Raw genomic sequence first — 21,847 nt, 5'->3', positions numbered from 1 at the left:
CTAACGTCCATATGCAAAAGTTTACTTAACTCTTTCCAAACATGTGAAATAAATTGAGAACCCCTATCGGAAATAACCACCGATGGAATTCCATGTAATCTTATTACATTAAGCATAAGAATGTGAGCTAATTCCAAAGCGGTGGGGAGCTTCTTTAAGGGTATGAAGTGGGCCATACGGGTCAACTGGTCTACAACAGTGAGAATAGTAGTAAAACCTTTCTTGGTGGGAGGAAGCTCTACTACAAAATCTAAAGAGATAGTGTGCCATGGTTGAGGTGGTATGGGTAAAGGTTTCAGTAGGCCACTAGGAGCTTGATGAGATGTTTTATTTTGACAACAAATATTACAAGTTTTTACAAATTCTTGTACATCTTTGAACATTGAAGGCCACCAAAAGTTTCTTTTGATGAGCTCAAATGTCTTAGTAATACCTGGATGAGCTGACAACAAAGTATCATGATGAAGACGCATTATCGTTTGTTGATTTTCTTCAGAAGGTACCAAAATTTGGTCGTTTACAAACAACAAATCGTCTTTCTTTTGGACACATGGGTATTCTTCTTTCCATTTGTCAAAGTCTTGTTTCTTAAAAGTTTCCTTTAACTCAGTAATTATATCACAAGTGCTTAAACAGGCCTGGAAACAAGTTGCTGGTAATACTGGTTTTTCTATGATATTGTTTTCACAGTCTTTTTCACCTATTCGAGATAAGGCATCCGCCTTCAAATTCTCTTTTCCTGGTCGATAGGTGATTAGAAAATTATAGTCATTGAAAAACAAAGACCATCGTAATTGTCTAGCTGAGAGGGCCTTGACAGATCTTAAGGCTTGTAGATTGCGATGATCTGTGTAAATTGTTATTGGATGTCTGGCTCCCAACAAGTAATGGCGCCATTCCACAAAAACTGCTTTTATAGCCAATAATTCCTTATCTGCTATGGCATAGTTTTGTTCAGGTGCAGACAATTTTCGGGAATAATAGGCGATTGGATGCATTTGACCAGTGTTTTTATCGCGTTGCGATAGGATGCCTCCTAGAGCAAACTGAGAGGCATCCGCCTCCACAATGAACGGTAGCGAAGGGTCAGGATGACCCAAAATAGGGGCTGTGGTAAATTTAGTCTTCAGTTCTTGAAATGCCTTTTCGGCTGAATCTGACCACTCAAACTTAACCCCTTTACGTAAGAGCCGTGTAATTGGAGTAATTATTTGAGAAAAGTCTTGAATGAAACGGCGGTAGAAATTTGCAAAACCCAAAAAACTTTGTACTTGATTCACAGATATAGGTTTAGGCCATGATCTTACCGCTTCCACCTTTTTTGGATCCATTTCTATGCCTGAAGGGCTAATTATGTAACCAAGGAATTCTACATGGGATACATGAAACAGGCTTTTCTCCAACTTTACATAGAGGGAATTAGAAAGCAATTTTTGAAGAATGGCACGAACTTGCTTTACATGATCTTCTTTAGAATTTGAATAAATGAGTATGTCATCGATGTAAACGACACAACAAACATCTATGAATTCATGCAATACTTCATTTATGAAAAATTGGAAAGCTGCTGGAGCATTGCAGAGTCCGAAGGGCATTACTTGATATTCAAAGAGGCCGAATTTTGTGCGGAACGCAGTTTTCCATTCATCGCCCTCCCGAACTCGTACAAGATGATATGCTCCTCGCAAGTCCAATTTAGTATAAATTGTAGCTTGTTTTACTTGGTCCAATAAAGTTGGAATTAGAGGTAGCGGGTACCGATTTTTAATTGTAATGTTGTTCAGGGCTCTATAGTCAATACACGTGCGTAACTCCCCCCCCTTCTTTGGTATGAAAAAAAGAGAAGATGAGACTGGTGACTTAGAGTGCCTGATGAACCCATTGTCTAGATATTCATCCAAATAGTTTCGTAAGTGTTCATTTTCTTTTTCGGTCAGTGCATAAATTCTACTACAAGGTAATGTAGCTCCTGGAGTTAAATCGATTCGACAGTCAAAGTCCCTGTGAGGAGGAAGAGTATTTGCCTTTTTTTTGTCAAAAACATCAATTAAATCTGAATACTCAGACGGTACCCCTTGCAATAAAAGAATACTTGAGGATTCGATTGGAAAATCATATCCTTGTACTAGATTTTCTTGGTGATTCTCGTTAAAACATTGCTGTTGACAATGTTTTGATCGAAACGTAATGCTCAGTGTTTCCCAATCAATACTGGGATTATGTAGTTTTAACCACGGTATTCCCAGAATTAACCTAAACTGAGGTGCGTCTATGATGTCAAATATTATGAGTTCATTATGTATGCTAGAACTCGCCATGGTTAAACATTCCGTCTGTTTTTGGATGGGACCTGATGACAATTCTTTCCCATCTACTGCCCTTACAATTTCTGGATTTTTCTTACTCTCTGTTTTAAAACCCAATTTCTCCAAAAAATGAGTATCAATAAAATTGCCAGTGGCCCCTGAATCTATCAGAGCGTCTACTTCCCAAGAACTCCTGGGATCAGATAAGGCTGTTAATTTTACTTTAATACACAAATGACGACTCCCTAAAGGAGGCACTGTAGAGGCCAGGCTGGAGATTGCACCCGACGAATTGACCTCCTCTTTCATCGAGTGTGCTAGTTTTCCGATTGAGGTTGAACTAATGCTACCTCTGAAGTTTTAGTTTTCCACTTATTTGGACGTGTAGGGCATTCCTTAACAAAGTGACCTGCCTTTCCACAATAAAGACACTGATTGAGTTTCCGCCTCTTCTCCTTTTCTTCTTTGGATAAAGGGCCACGAATTGAACCTATTTGCATGGGTTCTACAGAGTCGTTTTTAGGCGGTGCGTCTTTTACTGTGGTGGCTCTTTCTTTAAACAGGAACAACTTGTGATCTGATTTCCCTCTTTCTCCCCTTCTCTCAGACAATCTGTGGTTTAATTTAACTACTAAATCTATAAAATCATTTACATCTTCTGGAGGTTCTAGAATTTGCATTACCATATCCTTCAACTCCTCTTTTAACCCTCTGTAAAAGAGCGATACCCTTTTATTTTCTGGCCAATCTGCCTCTAAGACCAGTCTATTAAAGACTGAAATATAATGAAGCAAGTCAGAATTTCCTTGTTTTAAATTCAGGAGCTCATTATCAGCAGATTGAACAAATACATGCTTGGCAAAAAGTTTTTTCATAGCGCGCTCAAATGCCTTGAAATTATACAGAATAGGGTCGTCTCTTTCTACCAAAGGTACAGACCAGAGAGCTGCGTCTCCACCCAAATAGGATAGCACAAAGGCTACTTTAGAGGAATCATCAGGAAAGGCGTTTGCTTTGGCTAAAAAATGTAAATGGCATTGATTCATGAAAATGGAGTATTTATTATTGTCTCCATAAAATCTCTCTGGTTGTGCAAGTGGTATTGGAACTGGGGTGACTACCTGAATCTGAGTTGGAGTACTAGAAGATGTGGTTGCGGAATTAGTGAATGCCTTAGGAAAGGTTGCTGGTTTGAGGAGAGGCTTTTGAATTGCGCCTTGTAAGACTGACAGATCTCTGCGTAAAGCAGCATTCTCATTTTTAATTTCAGTCAAAATTGTTGCAATGTCTTGCAGTGAGATTTGCGCGGTTTGGTCCATTGCGTCCAGGCGAAATATTTTACGTGGGCTTTGCCTTCTGTCAAGACACCACGTCGTCTCTTACCTTACGGAGTTTTCACGACGTAGTAATTTCGCAGGGACGCAAGAGACCAACCTCCCAAATATCTAATTAATACCTGTATACTTTAATTCTCTACTAGATATGGGTTAGAAACCTAGGAGGAGGGCCGGATACTGGACGTGATGCGGAGCTTCTCGGTTGACGACCTGGTAAACAATAAATGTACAGAATTACTAAATTATCTAGCCCTTTTTAGTGTCTTCCTATTGTTTCTTAATTACATGGTTTATTCAGACAGTGCTTCTGCCTACCTGCGTACAACTCTTGTGAAGCCTACGTCCCAGTATATTCTTGAGTCGCGTGAAGAGGGTAGATTCGGCGAGATGAGTGGAGGAAAGCTGTGTTCCTGATGGGTCTTTATGTTGAGCGCCAATATTCTATGTTCTATGGTTAAAAATAAACAACATCATGATTATGCCATCCTTTCCTTGTCGATTTTACCACACCACAAAATTGCTCACTTTCTCTGGGTACTCACTTTACCCCTCGCGCTGACGCCGAATGTTAAATACTCCTTAGATTCTTCTCTCAAATCAAATGTTGACCTGTACTTTAAAAATATACTATGTACATACGTAGATTTCCTATTTCACTCACGCACTAACAATAATTAACATTTCTTTCTATTATCACAGTGTTAAATGAAAATAACGAAATAGTCCACGCTCTTTGTCTTGACTGTAAAAGTTCCTGTAACCTTCCTTGTGGAAAGCTTTCCAAAAATTGTTCTGTCTTTATCTTTAAAAGAACCTTTCTTTCGTTGGGCGCCTTTTAAATAACAAAGTACTTATCTCCTCATCTTTGTCTTTTCTCTCTAGGGCCTGCCGTCGAGGAGAAGAGATCCTTCAGCTCCGGAGATCTGTGAAGACGTTCCGCTTCCAAAATCAGGTAAGGCTTTGTCAGGAAACGGAGGATTTCTAACGCGGTCCGATGCGCTAGACGGGAAGAAGGCAAAGCGCCTTCCAGAACACTGGGTGCGGTTTAAATAGGAAAACCGCACCCGGTGTTTTCACGTGCTTCTCACGTAGCCAGCAAACGTGTACTAGGAGGCAATGCGCGAACCACTCCCAGCGCTTACACGTGCCTCTCATGCCCCCAGCTACTGCATCTTTTCTAGGAACGGGCTCACTTATACAAAACATAACGGTAGCACCAAATCCTTATGTATGAAGGCAAAAATCTTAACAGACGTTACAATTGGCAAAACACATGATAGTACAATACATATTAGATCTTACAATAAGTACAATACAGTTTCAAGGACACAGTCATATCACAAGGTTGTGCTGGTGCACGGGTCAGGGGTGGGTTTTCCTAGGGGAAACATGTGTGAGGGAATACAAACGGATCAGTGGTCATGAGTATCGTGACACTAGTCCTCCTTAAGCTAAATTGTCAACTGCCTCTCCTCTCATCCTTTCAAAACATTCTCTTGAAACCGACGAGCCAAACTCCTCTGGTCATCCACAACTAGCTTCAAGTTGTAACATGGAACCATTCAGGGCTCATTGCCAAGAGCCATGCCTTTGAAACAAAGCTTTTCTTTTCATCGACAATGCCTGGTCAGATTCTTCCTATAAAGGTTACTGATCAGCTTGGAACAGATGGATGCACAGGGGCATTGAACTATATCTGAATCTTGTGGGTGCTGATGTAAAGTTTGAGGTTAATTTCCTAGCCAGTCTGGTGCCAGAGAATCCCTCTTACTGAACGGTTAATTCATACAGAGCTGCCATTTACACAGGCCACATCCCGTGGCAGACCATCCTACTGGGGAATATGCTCTGGTATCCAAACTCCTCAATTTTTCATGGTTCTTCCTAGACCCACATATAAAGTCCACCTTGTCTCACAAACAATTGTCAGCAAAACTGACCTTACTCTTCTGTCTTGATTTCTATTGGAGGTTTTCAGATGTTAAAACTTTGGATTTAAAAAGTAGGTTCTTTATACCAGGAAGGTGTTTCTTTTCATTGATCCTAAAATAAAAGACTTCTTTGTGACAGATATCATATATATGATTCCCAGCAGAACCACATCTGTGCATATAAGAATGTCTTCATTATTTTGAAAACAGCACAAGAAATAGTAGACTGCGCCCATCTGGTCGGTTTCTCATTTTTCTAGTCAGTCCGCACTACCCAGTTCCATCACTGACGTTGGCGAGGTAGGTAACATGGCTTTTAGCAGAGAAAGGCGATCAGACTCTTTGGAGCTAGTCTTCGAAGTCTGTTTTTAAGCAATTTTATTATAAACCAGTAATCAGCTTCCTGTTGTAATTGAAGATCATTACATTTGCATAATGCATAGCCTTCAGTTCTGCCATAGAATCAAAAATGTTATAGCATTTGTGATAAAGGATTGTCAATACTATTAAGGGGAGGATTTTTCCGACTGGTGTATATGCAAGATGTTTACTAAACACTAATTTTCTTGCTTGTGCTATTATTTGATGATTATAACTGTCCCGTCATTTTATTTCAATTTTTCCACTTGGGTTACTGATTGTTCTCCTTTTGATTTCAGCATCAGATCAAAAGACAGAATAATTTTATCAGGAGAGTGCATGTCCATGAAGTCCTAGCAGCAAGATGAGTCGGAGATCGGGTGCTATGATGATTTACACTGTTATGCTATTTCTGCTTAACTATTGGTGAGAGGTGTATTTTTCTGGGGAAAGAACCATGGTTATTGTAGTTTCTTTTTTGCGTTTCGAACTTGTGTTTTTACTGATGTAACATAGTTTCTGAACAATTAAAGCAGGGAAGCGAATGTATAATCCTTTCCTCCGTGCCCTTAAAAGAATTAAAACTTCTTGTTCACAAATACTAAAAAAAAGTTCACTTCCACACATGTATTTTCTCTATGATAGAAAGAATGACAAGGCCCAGGAGGTGAGATCACTTTTAAATGATTGCATTGAAAGAAACGAGGCGATGAAACAGCCGAAGCTTTGCACAGAGAAGTTGGTGGAAAGGAAGTGTAATGTTCCATTGTACTTAAGCATATCAGAGATGACATTAGGAAAACCATGTGAGTTTTTTAATTATGTGTTATGGGTACAGAAGTATAGAAACTGGAGATTGTCATAAGGAAATGTCAAGCATATCACAGATAAAATTAGGTTGATTATTAAAAGAAAAAAACCTTTACAGCTACCTAATTAAGCCATGAAACAGGGCATTATTTAAATCTTTGCAGAATATTTTCATTAATGGCTGATTTATTAAATGAGTGGGCACGGTGGGCTCCTCGAACTGCCTCCAGCCCATAAGGAGGTCTCATGATTCAGAAGTGTTGAGATATGAAATGACAAGTACACATGTAATTAATTCAAGACGATACTGCTCTCTCCTGAAGTTGATTTCGAAGGTGGTTTAACATTTCAAATCAGTATGGCAATGAATTTTGCAGGACTTGTCTATTTAACATATACTACTGATTGCATCCGGAGTAATAATCGTGGTTATTGAATATATAGTGCAATCTGATTTGCATCCTAAATCGGCCCCTCTGCACAATACATATGGATACCAGGGAAAATGTCATGCTAATCAAAACACACAATTCCTCACTTTGATCGAAATCACCATAAACATTCTGTAAAATATGTGTTTTTCAATCAGGCGAATTGCCAATCACATATTACACTTTGACTACTGGACAGTGACACTTGTCACACATGTTCTTGCAATATAACAGGAGTATGTGCTATTTCTTACAGTTGTTTTACAGATTTCAAGCTCTGATACTGTTAATGTTTTGTAATTTGATCACATTACATTCAGCAGTGGCTGCCATTAACAAAGGGTGCTGGGGTCTGTGGTGGGAGCACAGCGGGAAGAGCGTGCGGGGGGGGATAAATAATAATAAATTAAAAAATAACTGACACCGCCAGTCGCCTCCCGCTGTGCGTCGTTTCTGTTGGCCTCTTCCTGGTTCCCTGGGACAGACTCCCAGCCAATCCGTGTACTGCAGAGCAGCACAGGGATTAGCCTAAGCAGGCAGGAAAAACACCCTGCTCACGTCATGGAGTCTGTGGAGTTTCTCCAGCACGGCTGCTGAATGCAGCTGGGCTGGAGAAACCTAAGTGCGTATGTGTGTATTTGTCGGCCTGAGACTGCTGGCCAAACACACATGAGCACTTAGGGAGTGCACAAGCACTCCTCCTCCTCTCTGCACAAGCTGGCTCAGAATTGGCAAACAAAAAATAAAATGATGCTTGAGCATGGTTTTATTTTTCGTTTGCTGGCTCTGCGCCAGGCAGTGGGCAGCACTCCTCCACGATTGCGGAGGAGCCATCACTGATTACATTAGTAAAATTCAAATGACGTTTGATGACCTTGAGAAACTGGTATCTATAGAAATATTCTCTTGTTTGGAGAAGGTGCTATTCATCCAACTTCATAATGAATAATTCCATGACAACATTGTTGACTTTTGCTAATGTTTGGATGTAGTACAGATCATGTTCAACTCTGCACTTTAACTGTGTGTGCATGCATTTAGTGACTTTCAGAGGAGTCAATGTAACAGTATCTTTTTAAATGAATTCAAAACCTCCATAGGCATACCCTTCTTTGGAAGAAAGTTTCTCTAGATTTTATTACAACCTTTAGCTGAGCTCCCACTCACTTTTTGATAAATCATGTCCCTAAACGTGAAGTGTACGTTTTCTTTGATGGGTTTTTGTTTCTCCATTTACCAGTGTTGGCCAAGCTCAAAGTTAACTCGCAGGCAAACTGGTATAACTAGTAAGGGTGGGCGGAAATTGCGCAATCGCGTTATACAAATCTTAGCGAAAAGGCTAAAAATTATCGCGAACACGCGGAAATATTGCGAAGATGCTGAAGTTTTTGTCCCGCCCGTTCGCGATGTTTTTTGCGTGATCGCGTTGGAAATGTGTTGCCAACTTGCCGATGCGGTCGCTAATGGGCGCAGCCATCTTGTTTTCACTTGTCCCGCCCGCTCTCGATGCTATTTCCTGTTCCGGGTCGCGCAATGCATGCTTGCGCTTGTTCGCGTTAGGTACTTCCTGTTCAGGAACGCATATTGCATGTTCGCGATGCTTTTTGCGTGCTCGGGGGGAAAATATCTTGCAAAATTGCCCATGCGGTCGCAATGGGCGCGGCTATCTTGTTTTTCACTCTATGCTATGGTTCTGGGGCCTGCTTTTCAATCCTCCCTATATCTTTTCAATCCTTTGCTTCTGAAAACTTTTTTTGAACTTTTTTATTTATTATCTCTCTCTCTATTTTCCTGACTCTATATTTTTTGTTTCAGTCTACTTTTTTTGTGTTATTTAACTACCTTTTCACTCTTTTTCTATTACCTGCTTTTTTCATTTCTTTTACTTACTTTTTTAATTTTTACCCTTTCTTTTCCGCCCCACACCTACCCCAGAACCATGGCAAAGGACCACAAGGGGCATCGCAGCCTGAGCCGCGACCGCCTTCCTTGCGGAAGGCGGCACCCACAAGGGGTGCAGGCACGGGCCTTATTTGGGGAGGTGGAGTTGGCTGCACTGGTTTTTTTTGTGCAGCGCCACCTCCCCTTAATCCTGGCAGCAGGCGGCAGGCCTGGGTCCGGGCTCCGGGAGTGTCTGCAGCGGTGGGGGAAGGTGCGCCGGGCAGTGTTTCGCTGCTCAGGTGTCCAGCGCAGCCAGAACCAGCTGTTGCACCGGTGGACCGATATCCTGGACCGGGAGCAGGACCTGCTGGACCTGCTAGCAGTGGAGGTCTCGGGTCTTGGTGAGTAGCTATTTAATTATTACTACTTTGAGTCTGTTCTTCTGCTCTGTGTTATACATTGCGAATATATATTATTTCCGACCAGCTAGAATGCTGCTGCTTACATACATTACTGGTAATTTACGTTTAAAAATCTTCTGTGATTGTTATGACACTGGTGCTCTGCGCTACTAATCTTGTTATTTGCAACTTTGCATTTGCGCTCGTTTTGCGTGATTATGTAAGAGTTTATTTTAGAAAACTTAAGTTAGTTAATGCTAGAGTGACTCTAGTCCTTCCTTTGTCCTGTCACTAAGAGATAGGGGTGGATTGATACTTAGGTTTAGTAATGTTTTAGTGGTTTGCGACGCCCCCTCTTTTCCGTCACGTGCTGCTGAGTGCTGCTAGTGCTTACCACAGTCCTTAGTAGAACCTTTTGTAGTTTGTTCAGTGAGTGCTAATAGGCTTAGCACTAGCAGAACATCTGCATCAGCGAACCAACAATTTTGTGTATGCAAAAATACAGGCATATGTCCTCCATTTATGCATTTTTGAGGACTAAAAGAAGTGGAAATGATTACCTAATGTACAATTGGCATGCCTGGAATAGGTGGGCTCGGTCAGGTGGTACGTACTACTTAGGCTTAGTTAGTATTCTGTAATCAGAATGGAACACTGGATTAGTGTAGATAAATAATAACTAGTCGGTCCGCGAATCCCTAGATACTACTTGTTGACCAGATTAGATAGGTCAATTTTATTGCAATTGTTGTTTACACAAATGTTTTTTTGACAGTCTTATAAAAATATTTTATTTGTTTCACGCCAATCATCAATGTTTGTCTTTTCCTTTCTTATATCTTTCATGATCCCCAATGGATCCCCCTCGACACGAGAAAAACCATTACCCAGGCCCTCATCACCAACAGACTCGACTACGGGAACACCCTCTACTCAGGAACTACAAACAAGCTCCTGAGACGACTCCAGCGCATCCAGAACGCCTTGGCCCGACTCATCCTCGACGTCCCCCGCCGCAGCCACATCACACTCCACCTGAGAGGCCTGCACTGGCTCCCCGTCAACAAAAGGATCACCTTCAAGCTCCTGGTCCACGCACACAAAGCACTGCACAACACAGGACCCACCTACCTCAACAACCGACTCAGCTTTCACACCCCCACCCGAAGCCTCCGCTCAGCCAACCTCGCCCTCGCCACAGTCCCTCGCATCCAAAAAACCACAGCCGGCGGCAGATCCTTCTCCTACCTTGCCGCCAAGACCTGGAACACCCTCCCCACCATCCTACGACAGACCCAGGACCTGCTGGCCTTCAGAAGACTCCTCAAGACCTGGCTCTTCGACCAGTAGCACCCCCCCCCTCCCCAGCGCCTTGAGACCCTCTCGGGTATGTAGCGCGCTTTACAAATGCAGTGATTGATTGATTGATTGATTGATTGATCAGCACCCAGGGGCAAGAAGACGGGGGCAGAGTCGGCGGGAGCAGTTCCAGTCGGATAGGAGGACCAGAACGAGGGCTCTTCTGCTGGCCCCAGTTAGTCTTCATGTTTTTAATATTAATTCTTATTCACTAACTTTTACTGCACCGTATTTTTTTTTCCGAACTATTGTTTCCGTTTCCTAATGCTATTTTTTACCAACAATTACCCTTCAATCTAGACTATCTGTTTCTAGATTCTTGTTATCCCTGCCTCTAACTACCTCTGCTATGACTCTTTGTACTACTACTATAAGTCTGTCTGTAGCTAAGCATGCCCAGTTGGCCACTCTTTATTTAAAAGGTTTTAAATAAAACTCAGATTCACCAGTAGCTCTAGCCATTGATGAGTCCAGTCCTTTGGGTTGTCCTCTTGTACTCCTTCTATTCTTCTAATATTTATTATTCTTGATGTTTTTCGACAATTCCCACCAACAAAATGCCCAACCAGATTTTACTATTTTGATAGGATAGGACATACTACTACTGTTGTAGGGATTTTCCACATACAGAACATTGCAGTTGCACAAGAAAATAGGATGTTGGTGATGTGAGGTTGGACCTTCCTCACACTCACACCTCAGTCAGAACAGAACCCACCACAATCCCCTGCCCGACTAGTTATAATAGTGTTTTATTACTATTAGCTCTCCAAACCCCCCCCAAGATACCCAATGAGTAGACAACCCAGAACATAACACTCCCGACCTCTTAGTCGTGGAAGCAATGCACAAGCACCGTTTGCACACCCTTCCTTTCGCTCGCTCACTCGTGTAAGTCCATCCACACCAAATACCACCGAGTCTATGTAAGTTCAAAAAGTATTTTATTTGCAACTGACAAGCTATGTACGTTGTTCTATAATCAACAGCAAAATGCATGAGATTAAAACTATAAACATTGTTGCACTTAGTTACACTTACAACAACTACAAGTCCATAGAATGAAGAAGAAAAAAGCGAAATCAGGATTAATAAATAAGTGAACAGTTGTAGGAATATAGTTTATATAAAATTATAAATGAAGATCTGAGCGAATTATGTGGACCCTTCACCTTAGAAGAAGCTAGTACTGGTTACATCATAAGCTCTGCAAAGCTCTGGTTCGTAGAATGGAATCTTCCGTCTGTTAGGAGAAAAATGGTGCGTGTTAGTATATTGCAAGCATTTCTCAGTCAGGCAAAAAGTGTAGCATTTTGGATAAGCAATATGGACTAACACCAGAACTCAAAAACAAAGTGGCTTGTTTTGATTGACCTTGTATGCAGCGCTTAGACAGTAGTAGTATGAGCTCATGTGGCCTCAAAGGCGCCACTCTTTATACAACAAGCTGCGAGGTAACGACGCATGTGCTAAAATAAAAGACACAGAGGTAAAATGGTAGCATGGCTCAGGCTAACTATGCAAAGACTAGAATGACTCTAGGGACCATATAACTACTAGTGTCTACTCTACTACCACCTGATTTGTACTAGTGATGTATGTTGTATATGTATGTATTACTATTAACTCATAACTAATTTTTCAATCTTGCTAGTGAAAAATAGGGGGAGGTGGATATGACACCTAAAAAATGTGTAATGTTTTTTCAAGTTGCACTACCAACCACCAGTGCCGGGGCCAGCGGTGACGCGGCTGCTGACGGAGGAGAGGAGGAGGTGGCAGTTGTAGGAGGAGCTGCAGGGGGTGAGCCAGCAGCAGTGGCGGGTGGTGGTAAGTTAGATACCTAATCCTTACTTATTGACATTACACTCACTGCAAGGGTGTACTGTATAATACTGTACTGTTGACTTACTAAGTAAGAGGTTGTTTGAACGTTTGAAGACACCCTTTACTTAGCATTAGTAAAAGCATTAGTGGCGGGAGTGTTGTTGAGTAACCAATGGCCTCTTCTAACTGATGATTTCAACTCAGCTGTGAAAGTTTTATGGAGGAGACTAAAATTCAGATCAGATGACCTTGATGGATGGGTTGAATGAAAAGGGAAAGAAGAGTGGAAGGAAGAAGGACGGGCAAGATTTAAGATTTATGACTGGCAGAGAAGGATTCGTGGGATGCATGCAGCATGCATACTGGTGGCTGATAGGAATCAGATGCATGGTTGGTTGAATGCCTGAAACTCCCACAAATGTTAAAGTCCAAGAAAGTGGGAGGATAGTACATACCACAAATGTTATGTGCTTGCTAGTGCTTCCATGACACGATGTGTAGAAATATTTGTCTTACTGCTTTGCTAAGAGTATATTTTACAATATTATTGTTTTTTCTTCTTCATATATAGCTACTCCTTCCAAGGGGAAACCTGATCGGAAGGAGTTGGCAGCCAAGGCCCGGCGTCAGAAACTGGAGGCAATACAGACTGAATATCATCGGCTGTGGTCCTGGAAGAGGAGGAGGAGGAGGCGGCAGCAGCTGCAGCCTCCTCCAATGCCCCGGGCCCCAGCCACCGCCCTCCAGTGATACGGCGCCACAGTCTGGCAGCCGCCCGCCACCGCCCCTCCATCAGTGCTGCCCCCCCTGTGGATGCAACTGCCGCGCATTGAAGCGCCGTGTTGCCCGCCTGGAGGAGCAAGTTTTTGTCCTCCTGAAAAAAGCCCGCCGAACTTAGACCCCGTTCTTATTGCCCTTTTTAAAATTATTCTTGGGGTGGGTGGGATCCGGGATTTGGGTTTCCTCTTTTGGACAATTTGACATTTTCTTTATGGACATTGGTTGGGGTTAGGGAGAGGGGTGGGTCAGGTGTGGGATTTTTTTTTACATAGTTTAATTTTGTTAGGGTATTAAATAATATATTTCTACTTAAGTTTACATACGATGTTGTTAATGTTTTCGGGTGGGGTTACTGTTTTACATCACACTGTATCCTTCTTTCCTTGCTGGTGCAGGGCCGCCCTCAGCCAGTGTTTGATTTTAATAATTGAATGACTTTGTAAGACAGAAACAGATAGATGCGGCACCCCTCACTGAGTGACATGTCCTACTACTAGTACTGTCAGTCTCTTCTACTCTAGGCACTCTGAAACTGGACTCAAAGGGGTGTGTGAAATTGAATTAATGAAAACATGTCCATTATTAATTATGCCTCCCCCAAACTTCTCTTACCTTTGCTTGATGTTGAACTTAGGCGCAGCGACGGCTGCATGGTGATGATGGTTTTCTTTCCTAACATGCCATGGTTGTGGTGGTGGTAGTAGTAGACACTGGCAGCAGCATTTGCCAAAAAAGAATATGAGACAGTCAGTAGCCTGAGAGAGTCTCTTCGAGGAGTAGTAGAATGAAGTACAGTACAGAACAGAACTTACTGCCAAACAATAATATGCCCAAATACAACAAAACATAATGGTGGTGGAGATAGCCTAGTAGTACACAGCAACTCTAGTTGTGTCGAGTCACTTGACTAGGCCTACAGCACACTGACACAAGCGTAACTGTTAGTGCTGTGTAGGAGGATGACAACAAATGAAATCCATTAATCCAATCAATGCCGTGAATTAATGCTGATGTATTAGCCGGTTCCTTTGGTAAAAAAATGACTTCACAAATATTCTGCTCATGGGTGGGCAAGCAGAAGAAGATCCCCGCCCTGCCTTGAAATTGAAGTACTGTTGCTTTTGCCACATCCGCCCCAGCAAGCGTGTGATTAATTATTGATGTACATTTAATGTAGTCATACCTCAATAAGTCGCACAGCCCGGGGGAAGAGGGTTAGGGTTTGTTGAATGGTTGGGAAGGGGGTTTTGGGAAAAGGTTTGAGAAAGAAAAACAGTATGCATGGACAAACATCAAACGACAGAATCTTTGTAGACTACCATATCCATATCAATATGTTAAGGGAGACAAAGGAAAGAAGGCATGCATGATGATTGATGATAAGGAGAGACCCGTATTACATACAGTTTGTGTTCAGTGTTACCGGGCTTACTTTTACAGGCAGCAAAGAAAATTTAAAAATATCTGTAGGGATGAATTATAGACAGAGAGAAAACCTAATAGTAATAACAAAAAGAACACACTGTTGTAATGATTGTAGACAAAAAAATGAATCAAATTTTTTAAAAGATGAAAATTGATACTGTTACTGTGTTATCCGGGTCAAATGGTGAGTTGAATCTCGGCATTCTTCTTGGTTCTCCCTTCCATGGATGCTCCGTCCATCAATCTTGGGTGACGCCACTGCCTGCCTGGCAGATGTAGATTCATTGGTAAGGTAAGTGTGCATTGTTGTTTTCCCAAGTATAGCACAGGGTAAGGCCCGGCCTGTAATTGTAGATGCAAAAACAAAAGGGATATTGAGATTGAAACCACGTTGAAAAAAATGGACAAGTTAATGTTGTAGTGCAAAAAGAACACTTTCCGAGGCGGCATGGATGCATCATCTCTACTCTAGTCTGTTTCCAGCATTAACCTGCAATACCAACAGGACGGAGCAGGCCCACGGTGATGGCACCCTTTGCACATCCTCCATTTAGCGTACATTTTTCGAAAGAGTTGGACAAAGAAACATAGCATTTTACAATTTACCGCAGTCATACCACCGCTACACTTGACTCCACCGCTACACAGATATTTAGGTCTGCTGTGTTTGTTGTTTACTTGTTTACCTTATATGCTACTCATGAAACGTCTTGACTTATTCCATCAATCATCTCTGATCCGTGTACTGAGTTACTGTGAAGATACTATGTCACTGTGGTCATCATGATGGTGTTGTTCAACTCAGTCTGGGTGTACCGAGTGAGTCCCCTTCCTATATTCAAAATGCAATGTATCGACCTGCAGTAGAAGTTCAAATTTGGTATTAAAGAAACAAGAAGGGAAAAGGGACTTGAGTTACTTTTAGTGTGCAGATTATTACATAAAGTACACAATGAAGTAACTTCATGCACAACAAACAACAACAAAATCACTCAGTCAGCGTACAATGCATGGCATCACTCAGTACCTGTTCCTTCTCATCTTCAGTTAATGGGCAGTCTCTCTCGGCTCACGAAGAAGGATAGCTTTAGTAGTCATCATCAATCATGTTCCACTTATTTTGGAGGCACTTGGAAATATTTTTTCTTTTTTCTTCTATTTTGCATCATCCAATCATCATCTGACTTCTTGAGGGCAATGGATTTAGGGAGATTCAGGAGGACGGAGGAGCAGGATTTTGAGGAGTGTACTGTGATATGCAGCCAGCCGAAACTTGTATATGGCAATAAAACAATTAGAAGACAGTGGTGATGGATTTGTTGTGATTCAAAGTTTATAACCAGAAATACAGATACACCAATAAAAGAAAATAAGTGAGGAAGACAGTAAGAACTGGAAGTGCAAGCCTAATTGTCAGGGAAGTATAGCTCATCCTCAAACTCTGGGGGTTCAACCAGAAGTAGGTAATCATCATCTAACACACCAGTTCCGTCACCTGAGCCGCTGTCCTCATCTTCCTCCCTTGATTCATGTATTGTGTAATTCGGTGGTATAAAGTGCTGATTCATTTTGATCATTGTTAACCTCTCCACGTTTTTGGGTGAGAGACTGGTCCTTCTCACTGTTACAATGGAACCAGCAGCACTGAAAACATGATCCGAAGTGACACTTGCCACAGGGCAAGCCAGATAGTTTATCGCCAGCCTGCTGAGCACTGGCCATTGGGCCCTTTTCCCATACCAATACCTCAATGGGTTTTGATCAATGTACACCTCTGTTGGGTCGTCCAGATAGGCCTGAACCATACGCTCAATATTCAGGGGTGCAAAAAAAAATGTGGCCGCTTTTCTTGTTGCATCAGCACTGGACTTACCAATGCCTTGCTGTAAATACCAATCCTGTAACGATTTTACTGTGCCTGAAGATACAGCTCTTGCTGTTGTAGATAGTATTGGTGAGTGTTCTGAGCCAAACGCACTGCGCTCAGGCTCCCAAGTTGAACTTGACGCCGGATGCCCTACTGCAGTACTTGTTGTGGGTTTATCTAGTAGGCTTTTAATTAGCAGCCGTTCATTTTCCAACTTACTCGCTGACTCAGCTATCCACGTTTTGTACCGGGCAACATCCATTTCTGAAAAAGGAATTAATGTCTTCAGTGCCCATTTTGTCCATGGATCCAGAATTGTGGCACAAATGTAATGTTTTTGTGACAAAATCTTATTTTGCACCCTTGTATTGTCAGCTAAGCGACGAGCTAAGCTCTCCACCAACTCATATGCTTCTTTTTTTTCCTCTACATCTTTGTATGCTTCAGATACCTCCTTCAGCTGATGCTCTAGCATTTGCAACAATGGGATAGCTTGGCCCATAGTACAATCCTCCTTGCTGACTTCACGTGTGAAAACCTCGAAAGGAAGAAGCATCTCAATCAGGCATTTAACTAGGCACCATTGGTGCATCTGAAGGCTCATGCCTTTCACAGTAGCATCCCCTCTTCGCATGACATATTCACTGATTGGCCTGTACTGCTCAAACAGACAGTCAAGCATGTAATAAGTTGAGTTCCAACGTGTTGCCACCTCCTGGATGAGTGCTTTGACTGGCATTCTATAGTCATGTTGAATGATCCTCAGCTGCTTCTGAGCTTTAAAAGAATGGCTGAAATAAGTGCATATTCTTCTGCAGATGGTCAATAAGTTGCTGACTATGGCTTCTTTTTTCAGAAAGGTTTGAACAATAATGTTAATGCAGTGCGCCAAACACGGCACCCTGAAATAGGAACCAAGCTCCATGGCCTTAAGTACATTACTGCCATTATCCGTGGAAACAAAACCAATCTTAAGCCCTCTTGGGCGGAGCCATTCAAAAGCCTTGCTCAGAAACTCCTCCAATATGTTTACAGCAGTACCAGATTTCTCCATGGCGAACATGGATACAGTTGCATGTTTACGAGTAGCTTTAAAAATCTCAGCTGCATCAACAGCACCTTCAGATAGCTTATCTCTAACCCCCACAAATGAGACCCAGTGTGCAGTGATGCACATGTAATCAGTGGCTTGGCAACTGGTCCACATGTCTGTTGTTAGGTGGATATTGTGAACAGCACTCTGCTGCAAAGCTTGTCCAACCTATTCCAGCACATCAGGATGTAGTGCTGGAACAGCAACTCTTGCAAAATAGGACCGGCTGGGAACCTTCCATTTAGGGCAGTTGGTTGACACAAATTCAAGGAAACCCACCCCTTCCACAAATGAAAAAGGGAGAAGGTCCAGCGCTAACATTTTAGCCAGCTTCGCATTGTACAACCGTGCCGTTGGGTGGTTGCGTTGGTACTGCCCCTCCAACCTAAGCATGCTGTCAATGGTAGTCTCGATTATTTTCCTTTGCGGTGCAGTTTTCTTCAACCCAGTTAGGCTCAACGACGCACTTTGTTTCATAATCATTGCAGTACTACTTGGTCGCCTTGGTATCTCAGCCTGACTAAGACTCTTACTGCAGTGCCACTGAGATGTTGCTGAGGAGGATGTGGGCGGTCCTACTACACTACTGGGGACAGGGCTAGAATTGTCTCCCTCTTGTTCACCTTCCATCGCGATAATATCGTCCCCTGATTCTTCATGCCCAACAACAATGGGTTGAGTTTTACTTTGTTCTAAGCGAAGTAGGTGAGCCTCCCACACGATAGTGTGGTGTATTTTGAGATGACTTGTTTGGCCTCCGGTACCATAGTTTGTACCAAGCTTACCCCGCTGAACAGCATGGCGACAAATTGAGCATATAGCAATGTTCTCCTCCTTACTGCTAACCGAAAAGAAGTCCCAAACTGGGGAGGAGAACTTTCTGGTGCTGCTGGATGTGCCACTATCAATACCAGATGAACTGGAGGGTGTGCTTGGAATGTGACTCTGAGCAGCTACACTGTGACTTCTACCACTACCTACTGAGGTGGTGGTTGAGCTGGATGTAGGTCCCTGCCTTTCCTTTGCAAATGAAAATATGGAAGCTGGAGGTCGTGGTGGTGTTACCTGTGTTGGTGGTATCCGTGCTGCATCCCTTGCAGCCATTTTGGATAGGGTCTCCATATCCTTTGGGCCGGGAGTGATGTCCATGATGATTGGCTCGTCATCATCATCATCTCCCTCTTGTACATCTACCCCCATAACTCTAAGGCTTTCTGGAACCTTCCTTTTCACTAGCCTTGTCTTGTGGCGTGCATCACTCTCAGACTGAGCTGGTGGCTTCCAAGTGGCATCAAGATCATCAGAAGCGGGGTTTGAAGAAGAAGATGATGGAATAACCCTCCTTTTCCTTGCTGGGGGTCTGGAAGACAATGAATCTTCTGAAACAGTGGCTTGCCCCTCTTTGTCTGCAGGAAGCTCGATTTCCTGAAATGCCTCTACTTCAGGAGGAACAACTACTATTGTGGGCTGTTGTTGTGGCTGTTCTTGCGGCTGCTGCGGTTCTTGCGGCTGCTGCGATTCTTGCGGCTGCTGCAGTTCTTGCGGCTGCGCCTGCTGCTGCTGTTCTTGCAGCTGCGCCTGCTGCTGCTGTTCTTGCAGCTGCACCTACTGCAGCAGACTTATCTGCTGAGTTGCCGCATGCGTTGATTGTGTACTACTTTGCGATACTGACATTTCAACATCGCTGCTCGTTAGTAGACTGGCTACCTCTGCGACACTCATGGGCTTGGGCCTAGGTTGGTGGTGTTGGCCCGCTGGTGCGGATGTGCTGCTCCCAGCTTGGTTCCCGCCGGACAACGATGCTGCAGGCGTGTGTTTTTTGGTCCCAAAAAACACATTGCCGGCACACCAGTCATGGTTAGTGCCTCTTGCTTTTTCTGTTCCTTCTTCTCATCAGCAACTTTCTTGGTACTGGAGGACCTGGTACCTTTCTTTGGGCCCATTTTCTTCAGAGGTCAGACAGGACACAGGTGCACAAGTCGCAGAGATGTCTGTGGTCACAGTTGGATGTGATGTGGTCCGCAGCAGGACTTCTGTCTGGCAGTACAATGGATGATGTTGATAGTTACCTCCTCCTGTGTCTTTTTGTGCACCTAAAACCAAATAATCCAGGAGAAGAACATCAGTGAATTGTTGCATTTGTTGTTGTGGTTCAATTACTTCTAGTACAAACAAAAAAATAGAAGATATAGTGTAGCCATTTGTGAGACTTTGGCAACAAGGGCTATGGAATACATACACACACTACACTCTCAGGAAGGGTAGGAAAGAATAAGAACAACCACAAAAATACAAATGTAATGGAAGGGAGCTGCTGCTGGCAAAGGGGATGGTTGGAAGCAGTAAGCCAATAGGAAAACCATGCAGGCCCATATTAACTCCCACCAGAAAAGGCCCCAAGCCACATGGACACTCACAAGCAACAAGCAGGAGGCTTGGGAAACAATGAACTGCCAAAAGGCCTATAAAGAAGCCAGGCAAAAGATGCATGCTAAACCACACTGCTGTGCCTTTTTAATGCAATAAAATGCAAAAATCCACAGGGCAAAACAAGGTCTGCAGGGTGCACACCAGGCACACACAACAAAGGCATTTCTTTAACACACCCCCAAAAACAGAAATCCCCCCCAAAAAACAAATTTTCCAACTCAATCCAATGCCATCCATGCCCTGTTTAAATTCAACAGGACACACAGATAAACACTTGTTTAATGCACTTGTGGCTACCTGCTCTGAGCCTACTGGATGAAGGCAGGCCTGTGGGCAGACAAGGCCACACAAGCTTGCAGGCCTAGGCTTCAAAATGGCCACCAGCCATATGGCCAGGCCCACCCAACTACAAGAAAGAGAAGACAGACAATGCAGGCCTGTTGCAAAAAACACACTGCCTGCCTTCAAAATGGCCGCCAGCCTCATGGCCAGGCCCACAACAAGAAGCCTAGGCCACAAAGGAATACCATGCAGGCCTATATATATGGCAAAAGCTGCACACTAATAACTCCCACCAGAAAAGGCCCACAGCTACATGCACACTCGCAAATCACAAGCAACAAGCTGGAGGCCTGGCAATCAATGAACTGCCAAAAGGCCTATAAAGAAGCCAGGCAAAAGATTAATGCTAAACCACACTGCAGTGCCTTTTTAATGCAATAAAATGCAAAAACAAAAATCCACAGTGCAACACAAGGTCTGCAGGGTGCACACCAACACACCAGGCACACACAACAAAGGCATTTCTTTAACACACCCCCAAAAACAGAATTTCCCCCCAAAAAACAAATTTTCCAACTCAATCCAATGCCATCCATGCCCTAAATGATGTTTGAAAAACATTCAACACACACCAAAGGAACAGTTGCTTCATCATGCACCCACGCATGACTAGCTCTGGGCCTACTGGCTACCCCCAACATTTAAAAAAAAAGAATGATAAGTACCAAAATTGTAGTTGCAGCAACTGAAATGCCCCCAATCAAACAGACACAACACCAACTTACTTGTAAAATATCAAATTCAAAAGTCCTAAAATCCAATGATAATGATGCAGCAGACACAAAGAGTGATCCTTCCAGCGAAATCCAAAGGCAGAATGAACAGGAGATGGACAAAGCACTGGGAGGAGCCTGATGGACAGGAACAGGAAGTTGGAGACTCTGTGGCACTTTTTCCCTCTCCCCCCCAAAAGTTTTTTTTTAAAAAGGACTCCTTGCACAAAAAAGGACAGCCAAATGTCAATCAGAGGAGTTTTTTTCCATCCAAATCATCATTTAGAGAAGGTTTTAGGCAGCTCGAGTTAATATTCTTCTCCAAATCGAAACTTTGGCGTGTTCGCGATCGCGACCTTCACCACACTTCCGCCGGATGTCGATGGTGCGTACAAAATGATGTGTTCGCGATCTCATGGTCTTTGTCACGGTAGAGATTGACGTGTTTGCGACCTCACGCTCTCTCTCGCGCTGGAAAATGACGTGTTCGCGACCGCAGACTCTTGCGGTGTCTGATGGCGAGGAGAATGATGTGATCGCGATCGCGAACTCTC

Source organism: Triturus cristatus, chromosome 8 (assembly GCF_964204655.1).
Source record: "Triturus cristatus chromosome 8, aTriCri1.1, whole genome shotgun sequence".
Lineage (NCBI taxonomy): Eukaryota > Metazoa > Chordata > Amphibia > Caudata > Salamandridae > Triturus > Triturus cristatus.
The sequence above is the reverse complement of the archived record's forward strand: the minus strand, read 5'-3'. Positions refer to the sequence as shown.